Consider the following 13,574-nt stretch of genomic DNA (forward strand, 5'->3'; position numbering starts at 1 on the left):
CAGTAGAAGAAAAATATGAAAAGTCCTTTAGCAATAGGAAATAATTGCTTCACAGTGATTTCCTGTCTCTCTAAGGTATATAAAAATGCCTCTATTTGATTTTAGAAAAAATGCCTATACTCCTTTAAACTATAAAATCCTGATATGATGACAACATATTGGCAGGATTTGTTGGGAAGCAGACTATAAGATGCTTGCATACTTTAATGCTAACCAAGCAGACATTCTTTATGCTCTTCTCAGCATAATCTCTCTAGCAAACACAATTTCAATACCTAATCTGCCAACCATATCTAAGTGCTTTGCACAGTCAAGCCTATTATCAGGAAGAATACTTAGTACCTATGCTGGAAAAATTGTAGGATGTTCACAAAAAAAAAAAAAAAAAAAAAAAGGGGGAGGAGGGAGGAAGAATACAGTATTAAACACCTGAGTGGTTTCTTGAAGACCTGAAAGATTAATGCAGTGGTGCTTGTAGTAATATTAAAAGCAGTGCTTATCAATCTGGGAGGAGTCCAGAGCAAAGCAATAGTGTAGGTGCTGCAACATCCACTGCAGCTAGAGGGTGATTTAAAGATTAAATATTCTTTCACAAGTTAAGTGTTGTCTTACAATTTAAGCTAGATATCCCCTTACCTCTCCTTGATTTTTGACATCTTTAAATGAACAAGATTCAACACAAACCAGAATGGGAAGAAAAAAGGCTTTCAAAATAGATAGTTGAAGGCAGAGATTTGAAAAAAATGCATAAGGATTTTAGCAATGGACATCCAGCAGCTCCATACAAACTTATACTCTAGGTCATATGACCAGTTTTGAAATCCACTTTTATTTCATCCCTAGAAGTACAACAACTGCTCTATTTAATTAGTGTAGACAGTGGTCAAAGACCTACAGCTGAGAAGATTTTTGAGCCAGAGGGAAGATCTCCTGCTAAATACTGTTCGAGATAATTTTTCATCATGTCTAACCACTTCTTCAACACATACATATTTTAAGATCTACCCCATCCTGTAGTATAAAATTTTGCATGCTAACTTTCAGTGAAGAAATACCTCCTTAAATTTTAGTATATTGTTGTCACCATGTAAAATATGTAGGTCAATGTAATTTGAGGAAGTTCTATGTCCTGTATAGTTTTATGTCCTATATATAGTTCTATGTCCTATATAGCTTTACCATTCAGATACTGCATGTCTCCTTTTCAACAGCTTACAGGCATTGGCATTCACTACCTTTTTACTGGAAACAAGTGCATGGAATGCCAAGTTTATATTTCACTGCTGGAACACAACCTATTTCATATGAACCTACTAAAATGTCATCAAAACAAGATTCTGGAAGAAATCTTTAATTCTAAAAAATACCTGGAATGATGCTTTAAGTCAGGCTGAATTGAATTAGATGGGGAAAAAAAGTGATTTTCACAATGCAAGTTGTTTCTTCCGGCGTTTCAATAAACAACAAATGATCCAGGAACTTGTTGCACATTTAAGGAAACATCTGGAATTTTCAAATACGGTATTACTCAATACACAAAAATAAAATACTACATGCAGGCATAAGAAGAGTAAAAACATGTGCTCTTAAAGAAAAAAAGAAGGTGTAAGATGGGAATTCAACATTATTAACATCAATATTAACATTATTAACATTAATGTTACACTTGAAAAGTATAATATTAAGGCCAGCTGCAAAACTCAAGAGATAAAACTCAAAGATCTTGAAGAGGGAGGGAGGAGTGGATGGACAGAGGGGAGTACCTGGATGAAAAGAAAGGGGGAAGTTTTATCTTTGTTTTTTAGAAATGTAGGTGTTATTTCTCATCCATCTGAAATTTAGTACGTTGTGTGCAAGCATTTTAACAGATGATCCAATTCAATAGAACAAAACACCTAATGAAAAAATGTTGTTGTTTTGATCAAATTTCCTCTCCATAAAAAGGACATCCATAAAGCTTCCAAGTAATTTGAATAGTTGTGGTGTTTCTGTTCTTCAGAACTGTGACAGCAATAAATACTCCATGTTTCTGAAGATTTGACCATCATAGCCTTTACTGGACAGCTGGTTTTGCAATCCTGAGCAATCCTCTACACAAACACTTTTGAAAGCTTAAACACTGTTTAATAATAACATCTGTAGATAAAATTTGAACAAAACATGAATTTTAGAGCTAATAATCTCTGAGAAAGCTGATTAGAATAATGTTTTCTAAGGGAGACTAATTTTTCCAATGGAATTATCTATCATTCAAGTCTTACATGTTGTTAACTGTCAGAAAAAAATGCTTATCCTTGGACTTCCAAGTCAGTCTATGCCTGAGCTGCTCACTGACACACACCTCTTGCTCACCCCTTCTGCTTCTGTGCTTCTTCTGACATGATGCACATGCAGAAAAATCCACCAAGCAAGTGAACATGGTCTTGTGACAGCAGATGTTCACACTCCCATCTCCAAACAGTGTGAGTGGGAGTGACCATCACCCGAGCTCACAGTACTCCCTCAAACCTGCAGTCTTTAACTCTGTTTTGTCACCCAACTAACCTGTGCTACTTCCTCTTAGGATCTCATGACAAAAAAATAACCAGGCAAATTCCGGGAGAATATTTTTGTATTATTCTTTTGGGCTCCATTATTTGCTTCTTCCATGTTTACAAAAGCCGATACTAGAAATATTTATAAAAGTACAAAAGGATGAAAAATTGTTTCCGGCAAAGCTGCTCCAGAGTTATAAAGTGAAACCATTTTCTGGAACATGTCCCAGGCATAAAGCCCACCAAGGGGAACAACACATCCTTAAATAAATATTTTTGGAGAATCTGCATGAAGTCTCAGCAGGGTGCCTGCTGCTGAATCCCTGCCACCTTATGGCCTGGGCATATTATGCCTGACCCATGCATCATTAAAAGACTGTCTAGAGATTCACTGGAGCTAGGTGTCAGGAAGTACAGCTATTTCCAACTCTGGGGAATACCAGGAAGTGCATTCTTCCAAGTCTGTTACAAGGTCTATGTATCCCAGAATGCCCTACCTTTCAGAAGGCCAGAAGTTCACAAGGGGTAGGGCATTCCTTAAGATGAAGTAAAAATGTGCTTTAACTGAGAGTCAGAAGTCATTGCCCATATTCTTGTTGCCATTGAAACTCAACCCATTGCTCTGCTTTCAGAGCAGAATTTGAGTCTGCTTTTAAGAGTCACAAAGAGAACTGAACTCTACAGGTGATGCTGACAGACCTCATCTAGGGAATCTGTGCTAAACCAGTCCTGAAGGCACACATAGTCAATACTGACAGCACAATTAGTATAAAGGAATACTAAATTTAATTTAGTAAAAAGGAATACTAAAAACATAAACCTTCCAGTCTCTACTATTCTCCTTTCATATCTCCCTGTAGCCCATAGGTGAAGTGGAAGGCAATACTCCTGCATCTATTCAGGATGCAGAATAACAAAAAGCAGGTCATTAATAAACACAGCAGCCAAGCCTCTGCTGACCTGAAGACAGCACTAGCTATTTCAGGCAGCAGGCTCTTGAGCCCATTCACTACTCAATTCACTCTTTGTTTCAGCTAAATTTGCAAATGAATCTTCTGAGGACTAGAGTTAATCATCCCTTATAAAACTCCTAAATCATTTATGTGAAGTGTGTTAACAAACTTTTTTTGCAGATGTCTACATTAAACTAAATCAGTAATTCCCCTATGTGGACATGTCACAGCCAGATTATCTTGAGATGTCAGTGAAAGATTTGCTCATTTCATATTTGCTTCCCTTGGTGAAACTTGTTTGTCCCCAGTTTCTCAGTAGTCCATCACTTATGAGAGAGAAAATCTCAGCTAAACATCACTCACTCTAGGATACGCACTGTAGGTAATGCACAGTGTTGCCTTCTCGTATGAGTTCTTCCTGCGAGGACTTAGAAGCTGGAAAAAAAGGAAAAATATCTCAAAAGGCAGATGTATGAAATTTACCAGACAGACAACTCCTCCAGAGCAAAGCTTAAAAGCCAATTTTTACATTAAGTTTTCTCTTCATATTTTTGTGAGAAGATATGAAGTAAAAAAACCAAACTGATTTTATCATCAGCTTTTGTAGGATTTCTTAAGACTGTCAGTGTTTAAAAACTAACATGTTCAACCCAAACTATGTATTTGACTTTAGGGAGGTTGAATTGACTCAACCAGGATGTTAGTGGTGTCTAAAATCATTTTATCCTCACCCCAGAAAGAAACATGGTGTGTTTTTAGTTAATGTTTATTTTTATCTGGGGTTCCTTTTTCATGGAAAGTTCCAAGAGCTATATATACCAGATATGTTAAAAACATAGTTTACAAGTTCTTGGTAAATCAGTTTGTCTAGGAAGATTTGCTTGTCTTTGGAAGGCATCTTTCTGTAGTTCTTTCAGGGTGTTAGAACTAACTGTGGGGTTGTTGAGCGTAGTTACCCTGAAAGTTACTCTTATCTTCTGAACTGCAGAATAATTTGCAGAGGAATCATAACAACAGTGGTGACTGCTGGCATTTTGAATGTGGCACATCATTTGTGCTAAGGCATTCCCCTGTTAGTTACCCCATTGGAAATGTTTAGTGTTGATAACCACGGTAGCACTCACTGGCAGCAAGTTGGCTCATGTAAGATGCCCTGTAACACACTGTTAGAACTGCTCAACAAAGAGCTAGACAAGAATTTATATTTTGAACTTCGAAATCTGGTTTTAATTTAGCCTATTTAGAAAGAGGTCAAGAGTATATTTTTCATTGCTCTCCATGGAGAAGAGGGATAGGTCAACCAGTTCCTTTAGATGAAGTAACAATGTGCTTTAATTGAGAGTCAGAAGTCATTGCCCATATTCTTCTGGTTTAGCAATCCACCATGCCCCATGGGCTTTCAGCTCATGTACAAAGAATTATGAAACAAGGAAAACTGTGGGCACAGCTCCATGTTCTTCCTGGCATTCTTAGAGAGCAATGGGAGTGTCTAAGAGGATTCAGTAAATGCAGACTTTTTCTCAGAAACAACACAGACAATTTCTCCATGCAGACAAGTCATAGTTTCTTTGCATGATACCTCACAGAGAAATTTCCTCTGGCTCTTTTTGCAGCCCTCTTTACTAGCACAATATATAGTACAGGAGCCCAACACCTCTCACTTTTCATGTCTCTCAGGAGGAAATCCAACTCAACAACCTGAGATCAATCAGGAAGACCGACCTGATAAGGAGACTGACTCACACAAGACCAGCACCTGGAGTTCCCACTGTGACCTGGTCTCTTATCACAACCACCAGTTTCAAAAAAGAGCTAAGCAGGTGGCACCAGGCAATAAGGCGGGATGAATCCCAAACAATAATGGTGAGTCACAGCAGTGCTGTTGCCCTTGTACTCCATCTAACCTGCACTTTGTTTACAAAAGCCTACATGGTAGCAAGTATTTTTATTTTTCAGATTCCCCACTAATTATTGAAAGATAGATATTAATGGAATGAATTTTGAGGAAGCAAGGAAGATATTACTATACTTCTGTATGCCAGCTTAAAGCCTCAAAGCACATGTCACACATCAATCTTTTTACAAGTTTTATATGTGGAACAGAGACAAGTGAGCATTTATTGTGGCCTATGAACTACATAAATAGTGAATCCTTGCATGGTTTACATGAAAAGAATTTGGACCAACATTTTTAATGTTAAAAGCGACAAGGCAGTAAATCTCGTCATTCTTCCCCTTTATGGTATAAAAATCCAAAGCCCCATCCTAGCAGTTTACCTTATGCATCAGCTCAAGCATATAAAAAAATTTTCCTCTGATCTTTTTTCTGAGGTTCTATATCAGCAATTGGTGTTTATCTTATGCATTGGGTATCCACTAGATAAATGAAAGGTGGACAGAAAGGTAGAATATTTTTTTCAACTACTCTGGAACTCTGCAAATGATAAAACAGGCAGGTCAAGCATCCTAGCATAAGAGTTAAGTAGTTTTCTGTCACTAATCAAATAATGATACTGATGAACAGTGATGAACTGCTGCATCCTGCATCCAAAATAACAAAAGGTATGGGGACCAAGCTATTAGGATAGTCACCTTATAGTCACTCACTCATCATATCTCACATCTCGGGTGTTTAATAAGTATAATTGCCTATGGGCTCCTGCAGTTGTTCTCTATCTTCTGACTGTTGTCAGTAGATATAAATAGAAATGACCTGCAAGGCAGATTCTCTGACATTAAAGTTTCTGAGCAGACCACATCCTCCATCATGTGCCTGTTGTCCTTTTAGCCAGGCTGCCTTGCCCAGTCTCTGTATATGTTCCAACAAAAATTCATAGATCGTTTTCTTATGAGGAGTTGGAATAGGATTTTGGCAAGGACAACAGCATGAGTTTTGGATGTGCTGAAGAGGAGAGTCATGGCAGAAATGTTGCACTGGAAAAAATTTCCTGCCCTCAGGGAATTTTTAGGACTTCAAAACCTCTCACATCCTGCACCAGGTCAGAGCTATCTTTCAGGTGTGGGGACCCATCAGACAGAAAAACAACAAAAAAAGTAGCAGGTTGGTTATTAAGACTCAAGTTGTACAAAATCTGGCATCAAGTTCATGCCTGCAAGCTGCTCCAGCTCTGGATTTTGTCACCTCAGCAGGCCATGGAGCAATATGGCTCTCAGCCGGGATTCAGTGACTGCGGGTTGTTTTTCAGCTCTGGAGAAGCCTGAAAGAAAAAGTCACGGAGATGATGTGTTGGCATCTAATCTTGTTCTGAAAATTGTCTGGCTGACACTGTTGTATTAGGACACCACTGAAAGCAAATTCAGACTCTGCAAAATTATTTAATTTCATGGATCTGACTAATTCATTATAAAAAGAAAAAAGAAAAAAAAAAGGAAAAGAAAAAGAAAAAAGAAAAAAAAAACAACACCAAAAAAACCACCAAAACCCAAATAAGTTTTATTAAGCTTTTTCTGACCAACTCTATCCATGCCCTTTTCCTCCTAGCTAGTCAAAAGCACTTTCTGCAGACATTTTCTGGCCCAGCATGACATCTCCTTTCATTCTTCCCAACCTCACAAACACAGCTGGAAGTAAAGCAAGTAAGGAACACAGTTTTCCTATCCACATGTTCAGGAATATGATTCACAAGCAACCAAAGCAGAGCATGAGCTAGGACTGATGAAATGGCAGCACCAGCAGTGCTCATACAAATCCTGGCCACACAGATGCTTTTTATTTAAATTGCGGTAAACCCAGGCAAGTTTCTCCAGTTACTGGTTGGCAAGGGTTTGAGGTGTTAATTAATCTGTTAAACATAGTTAATCACTGTCTCAACTGAACAGGTCTTGCATTATCTTCCTAAAGTAAAAATGCCTTTTTTTCTTTCACTTAATCATTATTCACTGAGGCAAAGAGCACAGGCCCAAGTGAGTCATTGAGGCAGTTGCTTGCTATTGTGGGTAACTGTGTAATTCAGGCTGATTCAGAGGCTGACCAACCTCTTTACTTTAAAGTATTTTTCTTCATCCCTTGCAATTTTCATAGAATAGATGTTCCAGAAGCCTACTGGTGAGAATCTGTCTTCTGATTTCCAGTTGTAATCTACAGCTAGCAAATTTATGTATCGTTCTTATTATTTCATGCTAACATTTTTCTATATCATAAACTACTCTTTTTCTTTTCTTTCTTTCTCTGCTGTTCATCACTATCATCCTAGCAGTACCAGAAAGAGTAGTTCTCCTCTCAGATTCTGGGTTTTCTTTGCTAAGCAAAAAATGTTTTAAAATCTCTTGTTGTTTGTGAAGAGATTAAAGTAGGTAAGCATATAGGAATTTAATTTTCCATATGATATCAGAGTCTTCCTTTGCTTCTGCTCCAAAATGAAATCACCTTACATCTATATGGAATTAGAGGGCTTCCTTTCATTTTGGAGTCTCTTTCTTGTACTAAAAAACAACAAAAATTTATCATCAGTATGTATTTTCCAGCCTTACATGAGCACTACTCTGTTTCTACCTCCAACGACCACCACTGAAAGCCATGTGGATCACTATTTGTCAAGCTGTTTAGCTACTGGCAATCCAGGACAGGAAGTTTCACCAATGGCAATCACACCCTTTTTCAATCTGAAGCAAGTTTTCTGTTACATAAGAGCTTTCTGAAGCCCTGTGTGCACTCTGTACAGGCTTCAGGATGACTGAGATCATGTTACTGGAAGTTTCACTGCCAGTGATGGTCATCCCAGGCCTACACACAATCTTTGTGCCCCCTGGTCTGAGTTGGCCAAACCCATAAGTAGCTACATGTGAAACCATTCAGAATTAATATCTGAAGAAACAAATATGCCATTATTTGTTTTCTCTCCCCTACTTGGCCCTTGGGGCATCACCACAGCTCCTCAGTGCAGCCAAGCCCCCGTGGCCATATAAACACCAATACACATGGAACACCTCATTTACATTCAAAGTAATAAGTACAAGCTGACAGTAGCTCAAAAAGGACACTGAACAGTTAAAAAGCATATGGATTATCAGAGATGAGGAGGAAATCACAGTTTTCTTCAGTTTAACCTCAAACCTCAGTACACAAACCAAGATGCCACACAGGAAAAACCTTGAGCATAAACAGGACACTGATGTGTCATGTCCCATATGTCATTATCCCATGCTATAGCTGTCCAGAATAGCTGTGCAGCTTGGTTGGACAAGAAATAGACTGTGGATTCAGTGATTCATAAAGCAGAAGCTTCAGCCAGAACAAACTTTGTTCACTTCTATTTTACAGTGAAGTTATTCTGCATTAATCACAGTAGAGAAACATGTAAGAGAAAGTAGAAAACCAATTCCTATGAAAAAATATAATCTCTCTTACCATGGGTTTCATAAAGTTCCTGAATTATTCAGATTTCCTTTTGATTTTATGTCATGTATCAATTGTGTTTCAAAAGGTGCCATTTTTTTGCAGCAATCAATTAGCAAATTTGTCAAGTAATATTGCAGCATTATGCCCATGGTTGTTTAGGTTATTCACAGCTGGGAAATACGGAACTTTCCCTAATTGCACTAACAGCGGGTTGCAATTTCTCCCTGCTACTTTGAAATATATGCTGCTTATTATGCGAGATACAAAAATATTTTACTGTATTTTTTCTATATAAAGATTTCACATTGCTTTTATGATTTTTTGGTAATATTTGGTAGCTTTTAATAATGGATAGAACCATTGGCAGTACCACTGACAACATTTCTGCTGGATAATTTCTCTTAAGCATTTGCTCGTGAGGAAGACATTAAAATAAAAATAAATAAACTTCTGTAACATACAGTTTTGCAGCATTTCTCATTCAATGGTGTTTACTTAGAAGTTCTCAAACACAAGTCATTCAGACCAAAAGAAATTTTCTATCTAAGGGTGTTTATACAAGTACATTAAATTAAATCTGTACCTCAGAGAACAGTTATGATGTCATGCAAGTTATCATAAAATGTTAAAGTTTTTTGTGATGGAAAAATGCTTATTTATGGGTTTCCCATAGCTCACTCTACTCCTTTGTCAAAAACTGTGATTTTAATGACTAATTTCATCACTTCTACACTTAGCTTTCTGAACATCCTGAGTTGCAGAAAGAGTATGATTTCTGGTCCAAGAGAGCATGGGTGGCTGTGATCACAGTCCCAAAGACTGAGCATAAAATTAGTTGTCACATTGGCTTTATTCCAAATTATTGGTTTAGGAAGTTGGTTTGCATGTTTGGCACATGAGCCATATGCTAAGGGCCAAGTTGGAGAAAGGAGTTGAGACTTCTTTCCTTGCAAGTGCCAACAGCTGGATAAGACAAAGATCACACTGAGACACAGGTGATGGGGAGAAACACAACTGGGGCTGGTATGAGACAAAGACACACATTAGAGCAAGAAAAATGATGAGCAGGAACCATGGGAAAGATGTCAGACATTAGACACAGCCAGTAACATGCCACACAAAAAACCTCAGGAGGGGTGGTTTCTTCTTCTACCCAATATTGTAGGTCAACTACAAAGAGAAGTCACTGACCAGTCCTTGTGCCCACCACAGCCCATATTTTCCTGAGCAAAAATTACTGATCCTTTTAGAAACTCGCCTCCCTGCCATCGCCCTTCCCATCAGACAGCATCCTCTTTGCTGTCACTCTGTCTGACACTACCTTTAGGAGTCAAGATTACAGGGAATTATTTGCTGCCAAACCACCAAGAACAAGTTTGATACACTGAACAGCACCTGAAAATTGCTGGAAATGTTCACAAATTAAAATTTTCTGAAACAAAAGAAAAATTTAGTGAAACAAATATGAACTTATATCATGTTTCCTCAGCCTATGTAGCTAAACTGTTTCCAAAACTTTGTACTACTCATAAGATTGAGTTGCATACCACATAAAATGTGATCTAACTCGTAACTGAGTAAAGGAAATGAGGCAAGATTTCTCATTCTGTGGAAAGAATTAGAGTAAGCAACAGCTTGAACTCACCTTTCCCATGGGTCTGCAGTTAAGCTTTTAAAAACACAAAGGAACAAAAATTTCAATATTCTGGTTTTTTCTGCATTCAGACAGTGATTTTTTTTTTCCTGAACTTCCTCCTCTTTGTAACTGAAGATTCATTTGTAATGCTTAATGGTGCTAGGGAGATATCCAGCATCTGTAACCTGAACAAAAAATTAAAAAGAATATTAACTAGTGAGATGAAAAGAAGCAGACAATGCCCCTCGGGGAAGAGTGGGAAGGAGGGCAACAAACTCTTGGAATATTCTACTTCATGAAAATGTGTTCGCAGATGCAGAAAAGGCATCCTTTTGCCTAAAATGAAGGAGAAATTAATAATGAGAAATTAAAACTTACCATCATTCCCAAATCATATTTTGCATTCTTGGCTGATGGGGATATCTTTTGGATATTCTAGAGATTATAGAAATGGTATGCACAGATGTAGTTTTGGTAGTTAGACACAATTCCATCAGCTTTTCCCCTGACAACAAATAGGAATGAGGGAAAAGTCCAAACCAGCACAGCTGAATAGAAGGAAATTACATTGACTAGGTTGCCTAAAAATCAAACAGAGCTTTCTTTTTCAAAATACTTTTTCTCAGCAATTTCCTGTAAATCCTCCTTCTTACCTGGGAGAGCTGGTTACTTCTGAAATTTGAGAGAGAATTCTGTGTTATGACCTGTATGTGATATGAAGAGAAAGACAGAAAGATTGTTAGTTCCCATAGTTGTTATGGAATTTTTTTTGGTTGATCAAATTGAGTCTTTATGCTTACAGTTGACTGACACAGTTTTCATCTGTGCTGATGAGTGTTAAGCGGCTCATACAAAAAATCTGACATATCTGAACTGCAGGACTACAAGAAAACTTTAATCCTGCCTACAGAATAACAGGCTTGTATTCTGCCACTAACAAAAAAATCAGAGCAATATATAAAATGCTTCAAACAGCATTCTGAAAGAGCACAAACCTTAGCATTGGACCTTTGATGCATTGCCATTGCTCAGCAGATACTAGAGGTCTATACTGCCTCCACTAGTGCCCTGCCTCTTGGCTTGTAACACCACTCTATTAAGTCCCTCATCTTGTGCAAAACCACTCATCCCTTCAGGGAGTTGTTCCATCTGTTAGGAAGCAATCTGACTCACTGATAAGAGGCAAGCTTGACACCAAACAAAGCTCTGCAATTTCATCTTGCTTTGGAAAGCCTTTGGAAAGCCAAAGTACTCTTCCTCCCACCCGTGCTTCTCTCACATATGGTAAAACCAGGAGAAATGCACTTCTTTGCAGACAGTCTTAGGAACCACTCACTCTCTGTCGTGAACGGCGGAAGAAATGCCTCACACAATATGCGTGAATGGCAAATCTCAAAGTTTATTGAAAGCTCACACATATTTATATTGGTGTTAATGAAGCTTATACATATTGCAAAAGCTGAGCTCATTATTGGTTAAAGCACACTTAGATCAACGACACCTACTTCTAATGCTCTAATGATTATTTTGTTTCTATGTTTGCATTCTTCTAGCTTTTCTACCTAGGATATCTACATTTTCTGGCAAGCGATTTTCTCCCCTGTCTTCCCGTTTCAGCGAAGGTCACTATGACCTTTGTCAGTGATTAGACACTAGTTACATAATCTCCAGCTTGTTTCCCCTATCTTTATCCATCGGTATCACATCAAAATGTCTTTTCTCAGCTAACCAATTATCCAAAAAGCTCTCTACAACTCTCCTTCCAACTCCCAACCATTACAAGCAAAGCAGGCTGTGGCTGATCTTCCTGGTCAGTGGGCAGGTTGGTTTATGGGACGCATGAGTTGCCAAGTCTCCTTAATGTACATTAAAGCAATTGATGTCCTTGGCACTTCTGCTTTAAGTCTGGTTTATGTCAAACCCAAAGCTGTCCAAAGTCCTGGACTCTGACCATACCGATCTGAATTCCACCCAGCACTTTTCATCCTTCATAGGCACTCCTGTTCTTTGGTTCATGCTTCAGGGTCTGGGAAGGATTTGCATTTCTTGCCACTTTCAGACTATGGTAAGGAAAGTCAAGCCAGTAGTGTTCACTTCTCCCTCCCCAGGGAAATTGTGGTGGGATGGGCAAGTGGTGCTCTAAGAGGACAATTCTGAGCCTCCACTTTTCTCAAGACTTTGGCTCCAATCTTTTGCTTAGGCATGATAGGTTTGCTTGCCTTCCTATTGATAGCCTGTCACCCAAAGGTAGTAACTCCCTCACTGCACAGTAAGGACAGGAAAAAAAATCTGTACTTACACACAATTGCACATGAAAAATCCCATCATCCTATGTACAAACATTGCAGGACCAGTGCAGGAGGTAATTTTTTAAAACAGCCCTTTCGATATTTATCCATTGACACTTAAGGGAGGATGTCCAAGGTAAAGGGTATTCTGTGCCACTTCAATGTCTGCACTCAGCTTTGAAACTACTTCAGGGAGGTACTGACAGAAAGCTAGTGGTCTCTATAAAAAATATTAAGTGAACAAAAAAAGGTTTGTTTTATATGGTGACAGTCTCACTTAATAAATATTAAGTGAACAAAAAAGGTTTGTTTTATATGGTGACAGTCTCACAGAGCCAGAGTGTGGTGTTAGGGAAACAGTAGCACTTACTAAAAAAACCCCATCAATTAAGCTTTTCCTTGCTCTGCCTTTTCTGGGGCAGGATAGGCTGTTTCCTTTGCCTAGTTTCTATCATTATTACTCGGCCTTGCTACAGAGAAAAGACTAGATATAGGTAGTGCCAAGTTTCTATATTTGCTTAGAGATTTGGTTCTAATACTCTAAAATTTAAAAGGACCCAAGCATAAGAGAGGGAAGCAGCAAGGTTCTCCAGAACTCAGATTTTCATTGTCTACAGGAGCACTCAGTTTTCTTAGCTTAAATAATGGTCTATGGAAAATCATGTTTTACAGGATTTACATTTTTAATTCTCACATGGAAGGTGGCTCAGAGAGCAGAGACTTGGCAATATCTGCTTTTGCAGTCAGCAGATTAATTTGTGGCTTTTCCACTGCAGCTTTGGGAGTTCCAGAATTGGCTGAAAA

Source organism: Agelaius tricolor, unplaced genomic scaffold (genome assembly GCF_023055355.1).
Source record: "Agelaius tricolor isolate 1412-34295 unplaced genomic scaffold, bAgeTri1.0.p SCAF_1, whole genome shotgun sequence".
Lineage (NCBI taxonomy): Eukaryota > Metazoa > Chordata > Aves > Passeriformes > Icteridae > Agelaius > Agelaius tricolor.